The sequence below is a fragment of the Protopterus annectens genome, chromosome 6.part1 (assembly GCF_019279795.1).
Source record: "Protopterus annectens isolate FY-2018-M chromosome 6.part1, PAN1.0, whole genome shotgun sequence".
Lineage (NCBI taxonomy): Eukaryota > Metazoa > Chordata > Ceratodontiformes > Protopteridae > Protopterus > Protopterus annectens.
The window spans coordinates 317,732,228-317,745,708 of NC_056738.1; positions in this window are offsets into that span (position 1 = coordinate 317,732,228).

A 13,481-nucleotide genomic window follows, 5' to 3' on the forward strand; every position below is an offset into this window, starting at 1 on the left:
AATAGTTAAATCTCCTGGCTCTGGCATAGTCCCTGCTGGCGATGAAGCAGTGGACATAAAAACACCAAAGAAATAAACTTTCAAGACCGGAAAAACAAACTAGCGAAAACCACCGCTGATTCAAAAGCCAAGAACTCGACTCAGGCCAGTCCAAAACGTAAAAAACATGAAAAACAACAAATTTTATTAAGCCACTATAAAAGCTTTTTGTTAGTACCTTGCACTAACTTCTTCAGACAAGCAAAACATTCACACAATTACAAGTGAGTTTAAATACCAGCAATGAAACACTTAACCACGCCTCTTGCTCTCCCTTTAGCTCCTTAAAGGTACAGATCACAGCTAACTAAGGTACATTTGCAATTCTCTATTAAAATAATAAAAAAAATAATAAAAAATAATAAAAAATTCATACACATCATTTATTTATGAACAGGACAGTATGCATTAATTTCATCATATTCATTATATTCATTACATTAGTTATTTTATTTGAAAGCAGGCAAGATATAATGTATGCATAGGTAATTTTTGATTAGGAAGCGTTGCGCTTCCATTAATAGTATTTATGCTGTAGGTTGAACATCATTATTTTTAGGTTATTTTATATATTTTACATATTTATCTACTTTATACAGATTAATAATCAAAATATTGGGCTTTTTTCTTTCAGTTTCAAAGCCTGCTATTATTACAGTCTCTGTGTATGAATTGTTTATTATTATTTTTTATTATTTTAATAGAGAATTGCAAATGTACCTTAGTTAGCTGTGATCTGTACCTTTAAGGAGCTAAAGGGAGAGCAAGGGGTGTGGTTAAGTGTTTCAATGCTGGTATTTAAACTCACTTGTAATGGTGTGAATGTTTTGCTTGTCTGAAGAAGTTAGTGCAAGGTACTAACGAAAAGCTTTTATAGTGGCTTAATAAAATTTGTTGTTTTTCATGTTTTTTTATGTTTTGGACTAGCCTGAGTCAAGTTCTTGGCTTTTGAATCAGCGGTGGTTTTCGCTAGCCTGTGAACAGCAGAGCCATTTGTTTCTTGCACCTCTGTACAACAGAGCCACTGCAGTGATCCTTGGTGTACATGTCTGTCTCCCTTCCACCCATCGAGGTATCTTTTGAAGAGTGCTAGTGAGGGTCCCTGCCTGATGTACATAGGAATCATGTTCCAAAGCATGGTGAGTGTCTGGGTCAGGAATGTATCCCTCCAGCACGTCCTAACCATCATTGCATTTAGGTACATATCCCAGAGCATGTGGCTCTCAGTGGCCTTTGCTTATGTGGAGCATATCCATCAATATTGTTTTGGACATGGGCCTTGTATGTTCAGCAGAGATCACCTCTGAGTATGCGGTATGAAAATGAGTACAGTTGGGGTTTCTGTAGTTGGGCTGCATACGTCATCCTTCGGAGGTCAGTATTCCTCTTGGTGTGGTAATGTTGTGGTATTTAAAGCCATTGCTGTTGTCTCATAAGGTACAGCCCAAATGGGGTGTTGTACCCTTTAATGTGTTTCATAAGTCATGAGTAGAGAGGCACAATGGCTTCCTTTGTTCTGGCTACAAACCCATTAGAGATTAGGGTGGCCACGTAGAAGGATATCCACACCACCTTGGTAATATGGTTATCAAAGGAGTGGATGCTATCTGCTTGGGTTCTGAGATCCCTTATTATGTCTTATGTATATAGGGGACTACCACCTATGTGATAGTCCGCGGGTGATTGGTGTAATCCAAAGGGGATGTCTATGCACCTTGTGGCATGCAGCTTGAGACCATGTTATTGACACCAGAAATCCGTCCCAGTGGCACCCTTATGGAGGGTGTCTGTATCAGCTGGTGAATCAATCATGGCCCCTAGTTTGCAGTCATCTGCAAACCTATTCTGGGTAAGTCCTCCTGTGCTAGCCTGTACCTCAGAAAAGCATATACCGAACATGAGGGGTCCTATGACCGAGGACTGGGGGACGCCAATTGTAACTGATTTACAGTAGGAACTAGGGTATGCTACTCTCACTGTGTGGGTTCTGTCCGTGAGCCACTTTGCATAACATCTCATGATGTAGGGGTTGATGTGCAGGTGGATGTGTATGTTGACAATACCAGAATGGGGAACGGTGTTGAAAGCCTTTGAGAGGTCAAGGTAGGCTGTGTGGACCTCCTTACCCTCATCTACTGCCTTGGTAACTGTCTCAAAAGACTCCACCAGGTTTAGGAGGCATGGTCTGGTCCTAAAAAATCCAAACTGGGTGGGATCAAAGGTTTGGAGGCCACCAATGTCTCTGTGAATGAGATCCATGATGATGTGCTCTATAGCCTTGCAGAACAGTCTAGTCAGGTGTATAGGGCAATAGTTCCCCTGGTCCATTGTGGCGCCACCTTTGTGGAGTGTGATAACTGTTGCTGTGTGCCATTCAGAGGCCACAATGCCTGATGCAAGGCTATTAGGGAATATGGTGCCCAAGTGGGGAGCCATTTCATTCAGAAGTTGATGGAAATCGCAGCCTGGGATATTGTACGGTCACATGGATGCTGTCTTTCTGGCTTTACAGAGTGCAGCTTTGAACTGCGTAGTTGTGATTGTAGGAACTCTGCATTGTTCCTGTATAGATATGAGCCCTTTAGGTTGTGAGAGGGGTGTAAAGTTAGCACTGAACCTATCTGCCAGGATGTTGCCAATATCAGTTGGTTCTGTAATGTTCATGCCTAACTGCTGTATGTCAGAGCAGATGTGGGTATCGCCATCGAGAGTAGTGACATACCTCTAGAACGCTTTGTGGTAGTCCTTGGAATTAGTCACAGTAATGTTTACGTAGCTAGCTTTGGAGGATGTGATAAGGGATCTCAGATACCTACTGAGACTGACCGGGGAGATCCTCCACTCATGGGATTGTACTCTATTTTGCAACAGTCTCCTCTTCTGTTGTACATTATGTCCATGGCAGTGGACCACCAGAGTGGCGTCCATTTTCTGGTGGGTACTGTTATGGCTCTGTTTGGGATAGCATGATCCATGCAGTCGTGTAAGTGCTAATTAAGTGCAGTTGTGTATGATTCAGTGGTTGTAACTGTATTGTCCATCTGCACGGGTGTCATGACGTTTACTACTGCTGTCATAAGAAGCCTGAAGTTGTCTTTGTAGAAATATTGTACTGTGTTTTCCATAAAGGGTATGGTGCTGGGATGTGGATAACAAGGGTGAATAGCGTACATTCGGATCTGACCAACGAGGCGATAACCCCAGGTGTGGAACACCAGTCACACATGTTGTTAATGACCAGGTCTAGAATATTGTTGGCCCTGGTGGTGGTGTGAATAGGTTGATCCAGGCGATTGGAGGTTATGAATCCCAGAAAGCATTGGCCTAATGTGTCGGTACATGAGTAGGTATCCCAGTTAATGGTGGGGTAGTGTCAGTCGCACATCAGTAGTGTCTGTATGAACCCTACTTTCCAGTACACCAAGACGTGAGGACCGTTAACTGTGGGGTATGGTGTGGAATCTGTAGCAAGCTACAATTTGTATAGCAGTTATGGCCAGAGTTAGTTGCATTTGGATTACCTCTGATGCATTGTGCTAAGCAACCAGCCTGGAGGTGTGGATATCCTTGTGAAATATGGACACACCTCCGCTGTGGGTGTTCCGGTCCTGGTTACATGACTGAAAGGTGTGGTATGAGTAATAAGCCTGGTAGTGCAGGAGTGCTCTCAGGAGCCTAGAAGCAGGTCCTAGTCACTGTACAGATATTGAAGTAGTCCATTACAGGGAGTGCCTCGGGTGAGTGTGTTTGAGATGAAGATGTCAAGCATTGAGTAGCATTACCCTCAGGTTTTGCTTGCCTGTTCCTGTTATGGTGGTGAATATGTTATTTGAACCATGCCTAAAATCGTCACTATAGGAGCAGCAAGAGCCTTAGCTGTTATCTGTAATCCCAGGGCTGACAGGTGCAGGCCATCTGCCAAAGCATCGTGTTCTGTCGACCATATCATTCAAAGCAGACAGATACTGGATAACCTTGGAATGACACCAGAAGCATAGCCAATTGTTGAAGTAAATAATTCAGTCCTTGTACTGCATTATCAGTCTGGACGATTGCCGAATGCTTCTCAGGGCTAGGGCGATACCTGCCTGGGCTACAAGATCAGAGAACTATTCCATGTCTCTTTACATGTAGTCCAGGAAGGTACATCTCGGGGCATTCACACTAAAATGGAGAATAACACAGTCATATTGTACCTGTTGAGGAGTGACCTCAGTGCATAGGTTATGTTGCGGATCCTGTTACCTGACAGGCAGCTGACAGTAACTATCACCTTGTGTAGCCTGCTGAGTGGGACATCAGTGTGACCGCCTATAGAGTCACCTATGACTAGTACGTTACATTGCCCTATTGGCTCTGGTTGATGGGCACACTGATTCTGTGGGCTATAAGTAATTGGTGTTGTGTTGGGTGATGGAGGCTGCCTGCATTTCTGCTTTGGAGTTCTCTGTTGCCTAGACAGTTGTATTGAGAGACTCCTCAAATGTTGTAGTCTTACTATGTGTGGCCTGTGGTGGTGGAGATCTAGTGAGACTATGTGATGAGTGTGGTGTGGTGCAAACATTTAACATCCCCACATGATTGTCAGGTTCAGTCTGGGTTGGAGAGAGCTTTACCTCCAGCATGGCTAGATATGTGCATCTCCCACAGGTTGTAGTGTTGTATGTTAGGAGGGAAGTATTGACTGTGTACACAAGACAATTTCTATATTGCCTCATGATGCCCATATTCATCATATAGACAGGCGATAACACTGGGAATTGACACTTGGACATCCCTGAATATTTAACTATTTCCCACTAGATATGTGAGGAAAGTGTGTACAAGAGCTGTTTTACTCTAAGCAAGCAGGAAATGTAAGTACAAACAGTGTTTACTTGTAGGTAATGAGGAGGATTGAGTGCTATAGTAATTAGTAGCTCATGATGTGCCTACATGTTCTGAACAAGTGCTGAGCATGAATAAGCAATACAGATAGGGTGTCGGATAACATAAACACACTGCCCCCCCAACAGGTACACAATCACATATCCATGAACACTACAGAGCCCCTGTAACCATAACTATGATGGTACAAGGTGCACTCAGGCTGCATGGGACCTGTCCACATCCCTGGTTGTATCATACACATATGGCAAAACAGTTTGCTCTACACATACACATTATGTAAAACATAGCTTCATGTCAGTCTGTGAAAACACTGAATGGTGCACACCAACAGTTATTACAACCCACAAAGTGGAAACACCACTCATAATGGGAGGCACTGCACTACTACCCTGCTAAGTCTGGTCTGAAAGTCTATGAACCTTAATCAACGTATATGTTGTTAGCAGTACAGATGTAGATGACAATACGGATGATTTCACACTGCATATCATACCTGTGACAGGTCATAGGACATCATCGCCCATACTGTGTTCCACCTACACTCAGTATACTAGATGTACCTTTGTATGTCACAGGAGTGTTCTGCCAGTGGACTGTTGACAGAACCAACACTACAAAAGGTGTCTGAGTAATATGTGCATATCACACCAGTGGCAGCTACAGTAAAACAGGGTTAATTCATAGTACTCCCCCTCATTGTAGCCCATACCACACAGACAAATGGGAGGCATCTACCTATGTAAGTATGTGAATGGCTATGACCTAGGAGCAATAGCTGACTCAGTGTTGTGGACAACATACAGAATGGGCTTTGTGGATGAGGTGTGTGACATATGTGCACAATCTGACAGCTGCATATTGCATTGTCACCACAAGGTTAATAACCCTGTACCCATGAACTACCACCTAGGCAGCGGTCAACATAATGAACACTGTGTGTAAGAGATGGTGCTGTGCAGTTTACCTCCCTGAGCTAGTGACATCACCAAGCCTATTAGGTAGTCATAAGAGGCAACCCTAATCATGACAGGGTGCCATCCATGAACATGGAGATCATTGTACAGCCATACTCATCACTCAAGTGACCAATATCGGATCACATATCACCTTTAAGGGGTATTGCCCATGTTTGGATGGGCGACACCAGCCTTCACAATCCTCATTTCCACTATGTAGCATGATGCCTACCCTGCATAAAGACATGTCCAACACTGTGATGTTGGACATGCTACACTTACATATCCTGATCTGAAATACATACGTCATGGACATCCACCTTCCTAGTAAAAGGATCGCCACATGCTGGACAGATCCTTGTGCCATATACGTTACATACTCCTGCCATACTATGAAACCCTATCCAGCAAAGCTGCACATTTTACCTCTGTCAGACATGATGTGATGACCGCATGGTAGATGTATCATTAACAGTCTGGATCAGTTATGTGGCACTGCTTCACCTGGCGCTGGAAACATGGCTGTCGGCTACAGCTAGGTAACCTTACATCCTACGCTCATACATGGCCCAGGGCATACAGACTACTACATGACCTTGGCCATACATGCTATAGTTAATAATCATCCTTGCAAATACCATACGGCTAGCCAATGTCCCATGTGATTCACATGTGCAACACAGGCGATACGTGGCAAGATGTTGAACTGCTGTACAGTGCCGTGTCGATGTATATGGCAAAACTCATGCATGTAATGGCTTCCATGTGCATGTCTGCATTGTCACAGGTCATGTCCGTTAAGGCAGTGTATGTGTTGATATGTGACATATACACAGCATCAAGGTTGACAGCATTAATGTGGACACATCCAGGCATGTGCTGATAGGTAAGAACACTAGTACAGGCAAACAGACATGCCCACATCAAGACAGCATCCACATGGAGTATGAGCAATGTAATCAGGTGACACACATATATGGTGATAATATCCAATCCCCATTTGGGTGTCACATGTGTGTGACACAAACATGTCAGTGGTGTTAGTGTCATGAAGATTTGCAAAGACAACTGTTTATATGTAATAAATGTGATACACATGTATGTGCAGCTGTATCTCTGTGCATCTCTGAGGTAATGAGACCTGTCTCCATCATTATGTCATCCATATATGCCATGAGCAAGGCTCCCAGCCTATACCCACTTGGAGGATGAGGCCCTTATACCTTACCTCCAAGACAACTATCATGTCCTGTTTAGCCATGTGCTACAGCATGCACAGCAGTGGGATGACCTGTGGCAGGAACTTTGCAGGAGAGTTAATGATGTGGGTGGCCATAACCGCACATACCAGCAGGTGCGCAGGCACTGCACTGACCTGATCAGACATGCAAAACAGCATGCAAATGCAATCACCAGGGAACAAGGTGTAACAGGTGGTGGGCCACCAACCCAGCACCCACTCACACGTACCGAGGAGCTGCTGGCCAACCTGGGGACACCATCAGAACAGCATCCACAAACCTTAACTGCCATCGTGGGGGTGAATGTCTCTCAACCACCGAGCCTGGAGTTGCCTGGTAAGTCACTACTGCACATATAACTATTATATCCCATATAGTTGCATGTGTCACTGTATAATATGTAATGTAACATCATATGCAAGGCATGTATACACACATGCCGCATACTATAGTATGCTGCTCTGTGTATGCACACATGTGCATACTCCATAGTATATCCTATTGTAATGACGAATGTGTTAACATGCACATTGCACCCTGTAGCTGTCATACAGGCGTGGATAATGATCATACTGCTGTGTGACCCCTATATAGGTACCTCTGGCGTTCCGCAGAGACAGCAGGCCATTGCAGGTGAGACAGTTATAAGTATCAGGCATGTTAATGCACAGATCTATTTGCCATGTGGCCAGTTAACACATGTCCACATAATGTATGGTCCGGTCACAATATACAGGTCGCATCTTTAATCCATCACACTGGCTACCAATGTGCAATTCTTACAAGCTAAGTGAAACACTGACATGAAACCTCAGAAACTGTCATTGCTAGATGTGTGGACAGCTGTGCATACAACGGTGGAGATGTTGTTCAATGTAGGAACATGTACTATACATAAGAACTACACATGTGGGGTACACAAACAGTACTACACAGTGAGCTGGAGTATGGGCAGCCCACAGGATTCACCATTGTGGATTATGCCCCTGCTATGAGTGCACACATTGTGATGTGCCATCTGACATGTCCATGACATGTAGTGGTCCGGCTGCAACATTGTCTCACTATCCCATAAAACATACCCCACATACCAAACATACAACCCTTTGTCTGCATAACCCTGTGGACAGTGGAGTATATGACATCTATGGATGTATGTCATATGGGACAACACAGACATGTGAGATAGACAGCCATCACAACCGTTTGGCCAACACATGTTCACACATGGCCATGGAGGATGGCCAGAGACATGTAACAACACAAAGTAGATGTGATGTGTTTGTGTATACACCCTGTTGTACATTGGCTACACATGGTCCAACTATAGCCTTTGTTGAATGGTTATATTGCAGATGTGGAACACTGGACATCCTACAAGTCTGTGCACAGCTTGTGGAGGTGTAACTTCATTCAACCACATAAGATGTATTGAACATCATGACTGTGTCACAGCATGACAGTAGTCACCTGTACAGCATCCACATACATACACAGACAACCACATCAGGCCACAGATACAGTACATTTCCCTTGCTGCTGTTGGACATCACTGTCAGCCGTGTACCTCATGTGTGTGGTACACAAATGTCATGTGGGACATGGTGTATTGACAAGTCTGCCATGTGTGAACATGGTTGCCAGGCAGCTAAAATATGTTTGCAGATGTGCAGGGGTGTCATCCGTATGTCTTTCGGTAACCTGTGTCACACATTACACATCATGGTTTACTGTGTATGCACCTCAGCGACGTGGGTCACAATCCACAGTATATATGTATTGTGTATGCACACAGTCATGGCTATGCACTGGGTGTGTAATCCACACTGTATAGCAATAGAGACACCTCATGATTCCATGCAATGGCACTGTGTCTGTACTTCACACTGTATAGCAATATAGATGCCTCATAATACCCTTCAATGGTCATGCACATCTGCTAAAAGTGCATTTTATCTGTAGGGTGGACAGACAACACTGCAATGTGACACCATTACACCACTGTATATGCGACAGGACACCATTGTGTCAAACATGTATGCATGTCAATGCACACGTCAGCAGATTACATGTCATACTACATGTTAATGTCAAGGTCATATGCCACACATCAGCCATGTGTACTGTTAACCTCTGCTGGTCCACATGGTGTAACACAGGGATGCATACTTACTACCATGATTGTGTGAAATGCATGGCTTCTGCTATGAAACATGCTTGTTGTGTGCAACCCATGGATGTATGATAACTACCACTATTATTGTCTGAGCTGCATGCCGTCTGCTGTATCACATGCATGTTGCATGCCTTCTGTCAAATCACATGCATGGTGTGTGTGTGTGTGTGTGTGTGTGTGTGTGTGTGTTTGCATGTGTGCGTGTGTGCATGTGTGTGTGTGTGTTTGCATGTGTGCGTGTGTGTATCTGTGTGTGTGTGTGTGTGTGTGTGTGTGTGTGTGTGTGTGTGTGTGTGTGTGTGTGTGTGTGTGTGTGTGTGTGTATTATAATATAGAGTCTTTGTTTGCCTTCACAGGTGATGTAGGTGCGTTACCCTCCTGTGGTCCATATGATGTTAGTGTCCCCACAGACTCTAGCAGTGATGATGAACATATGCTTGAGGCACAGGCAGGGTTGTCATGGGATGAATCTGTGCCATTGGTTGCCATTCCACCTATATCCCCCTCATCCCCGCACACAGATCTCATGCCAGCACATACCCCATCACCAGTGGCCATAGAGGAAGGACAGTTAGCATGTGGTAGCTTGGAATAGGAAAGTGTGGTGGCTACAGAAGGTGTGTATTCACACCATGGTGTCATGCAAATGACTGGAGATGGGCCACACAAGCTCGTAGGAGGACCTCTGTCTGACATGCCCCTGCAGGACAGAGCGCAGCAGCTGGTGTCACCAGACGCATGTTTCAGACTGTAATGGTGGCACAGACACATGCTGAATGGCAGAACAGTGAAGGGCAGAGGCTTCAGCGGGCTGCTATCCATTCTTTAAATGACAACATCCAGGCATTGGCAAATGCTCAACAGCAGATTATTGAGGTTTTGGACAGATGATTGGGTGACATGGTTGGAATCCTTGACCATGGCATGACAATCCACGAGTGTGAGCTGTCTGTGCTGAAACATCTGGTAGGGGTGAGGCGTAGGGCACGTGGACATAGGCCAGCTACGTCACCTGGTGCAGGTTTACGTGAATGAGCTACCTCACATGCCCGCTCCCATAGTGGCGGTAGCAGCAGCAGTGCAGGTGGTGCTGCACTGTTCACACCAGGACACAGCAGGCCACATGGACATGGCCCTGGAAGGTCCCAATGGGGACACAGTTCCAGTAAACATGTGTCATTGGACAGTACCCAATCTGCACCTCTGCCTGGTAGTGCCTGTGCAACCCCTGGCAGACACAGGTTACATGGCCATGGCCAGACACTGTGAGCTGTAAAACCTGGACTGTACAGTCTGGAGCTGTCAATAATACTGTGTAGGCCAGACACATGGAAGAACTGTGTGTACACAAACACGCACACACCAGAAACATCTGTAGGGCACTGCAACACTCACATGCATAACAACCACACATGGCCAATTAGATCACAGGCCCTAAACCACACCCATGATGTCATCCACTGGTGCAGCCTAGGCCCCTGGCAAACATTATCACCTTGTGCATATGATGATGCCTGTGCTGCATCCCTGTCATCCTCACCATCAGTGCAGGGACATGCTCATATGGTCTGATGCACAGGGTGAACAGAATAGTGAGAAAAGTGTAGATTACAATTGTTGTGTACAGTTGACACGCAGCAGACATACCATGTAGTACAGATTTAGAATACATTGTTTTCTGTTCACGGTATGTGTCTTGGTAACAACAGTAACAGCATGTTGGTAATGATGTCCTGCTTCCCTGCTTCAGGTCTAATTGCATGTGCCATTGGGTGCCAGTGTTTGCAGTTTCCCATGTGTAAATGTGGACTACTCACATGTATGTATGGCAATACCAGCATGCTATTCGTAGCTTCAACCTCACTGTTAGAAAGGCTGACATTCCAAAGATGTCTACACATCTACCGATCCAGGAGCATGGGAGCTGTGTACTAAGCTACAGTGGCTAGAGAAGTGACATCCATACCGGGTGACATCACAGGTACAGTTACATGGGGCGGGGAGTTTACATAGCGGTCTAGCTGATGACAAGGGTAGAGGCCAGTTGATAGCTTGAGGCCTCACTGTGTAGCAGTAATACACATTCACATTACAGGATGAGAACACACAACCACACACACACACACACACACACACACACACACACACACACACACACACACACACACACACACAGGTATTCGTACACATGTATTCAGACACACAGTAACATGCCCACACTCACGGGGTCAACGACACTGTAACACACACACACACACACACACACACACACACACACTTGATAGTGTTGAGGTGAGGACCCCTGCCTATGTGGTAATCACCATTACGGTACTGTGCACCAACATGACGCGACACAGAGAATGAACATGTACAGGTAGTCAGTAATGCCTAAGATTGATGGCATCAACAGGGTAGTAGATTGCCATCACCTGGAGGGTTTAGGGGTCCTATCTGTTCACTATGGTAACAAACATCCTCACTCCATGGACCAGACAGCCATACATACATACACACACACACTGTGGAGTCCACAATTGAATGCACCTATGTCATGCACATACAGATGGCTCACATGTGTGTGATACACACCCCACCCCTGCCTATGTCTTGCTTTCTACACTGCAGTATGTACAGATCTCTACAACAGTGTACAGGGGTGTGAGTAACTATTGGGATGTATTCCCCACCATACGTGGCATATATGGACACACAAGCAAACACACATGGCAGTATTGTGAATCAAACACCTGCTATCTTATGATACGTATGACAGACATGCAGCAGTATTGCCCACATTACAATGTGTACTGATGCTACCTTTGGCAATTGTGCTGATATATGCACACGGGAGGTCTTAAGTGTTACAGGTGTCAAGTGATTTACAGTCAGTGACACCCTGACCTCTGTGCAGGTTGTATGTCTTCCCCTTCAATTAACAGAAACATAGCTTAGTGTTTGCACATGTTATGGTAGGATGGCTTATGACACACCTATGAGCTGTCTTCAGCAAACATCCATCTGCAAAGATGGCTCACCACTTTATGTCCACACATCCATCCATACCTGATGTACATCTTACCATACTGTCAGTATTTCACCATATACAGTTGGCAATGATGGGGCTGCATTGCAACTGCATGTTGTAATAAGACATAGATCACCTGTAATCATCAGCTACTGCACACGCATGGTAGCGGAACACACACCACTAGATGTACATGTGTGTAGGTCCAACATTCCTGTCATTTAGCCATGTTTGTAGGCATTGCAATTGGTGGACATGTGTGATGACATACATGACACATAGACTGTTGTATGATATGATAGTTGTCATGGGTAACCAGTACAGAGGGAATGTTAACTCAGTCAACATTGATCTCACACCTTATGTACTGTTAGCATTCAACAGCCATGGACCTACCTTCCATGTGCATGTGTGTAATTGCTGTAGCCACCTGTCTGCATGAAGGACAGCAACAGCTATGCTATGTACATATGTGTTGTGTGTGGCATGTACATATCCATGGCAGGTACATGTATGTCATATCCAAACATGAGGGTGTTTACTGGTGTACAGCAACAGTCATCTGTTACAGCTGTATATGACCCAGGGCCACTGTTATGTGTACAGCTGACCTGCTTATGAACAGTGGTATCATTGTATTGCATAACACATGATGCAACTGTGTCAGTACATGGGTAGTCTGCACAGTTGCTGTAGAGCTAGGTACAGTCCACTGGTCATGGGTTACATGGTGTTGTACTAATATATGTTCTACCACATGTATGGATGTGTGTTGCTGGTCCAAGGACATGGTGATGTCTGAGGGCTACATCCCAGAATGTGGCTTTTGACACTGTGATCTGCACCTGACACATCTGTGATGCCTTTTGAGGGTGTACTGGTCAGTACATGTGAGTGGCCTTCATGTACATGGGGACACCACCTCCTGGAGTGGTCCGTAATGGTGTTATGGCCCACATATCTGTATTCGAGGTATATGGTGCTAGTGCTATTGTGCACAACTGAGCCTTCAGCCAGGTGTTCCTCACTGCACAGATGTCAGTATTCCCCATTGTTGGATCTACATTGGGCAGCTGTGATTACGAATGCTACACATCTAGCACTGTTTAGCATACACAAACAATGCAGTTGTCCTCTAGGTGTCAGGGTGTTAA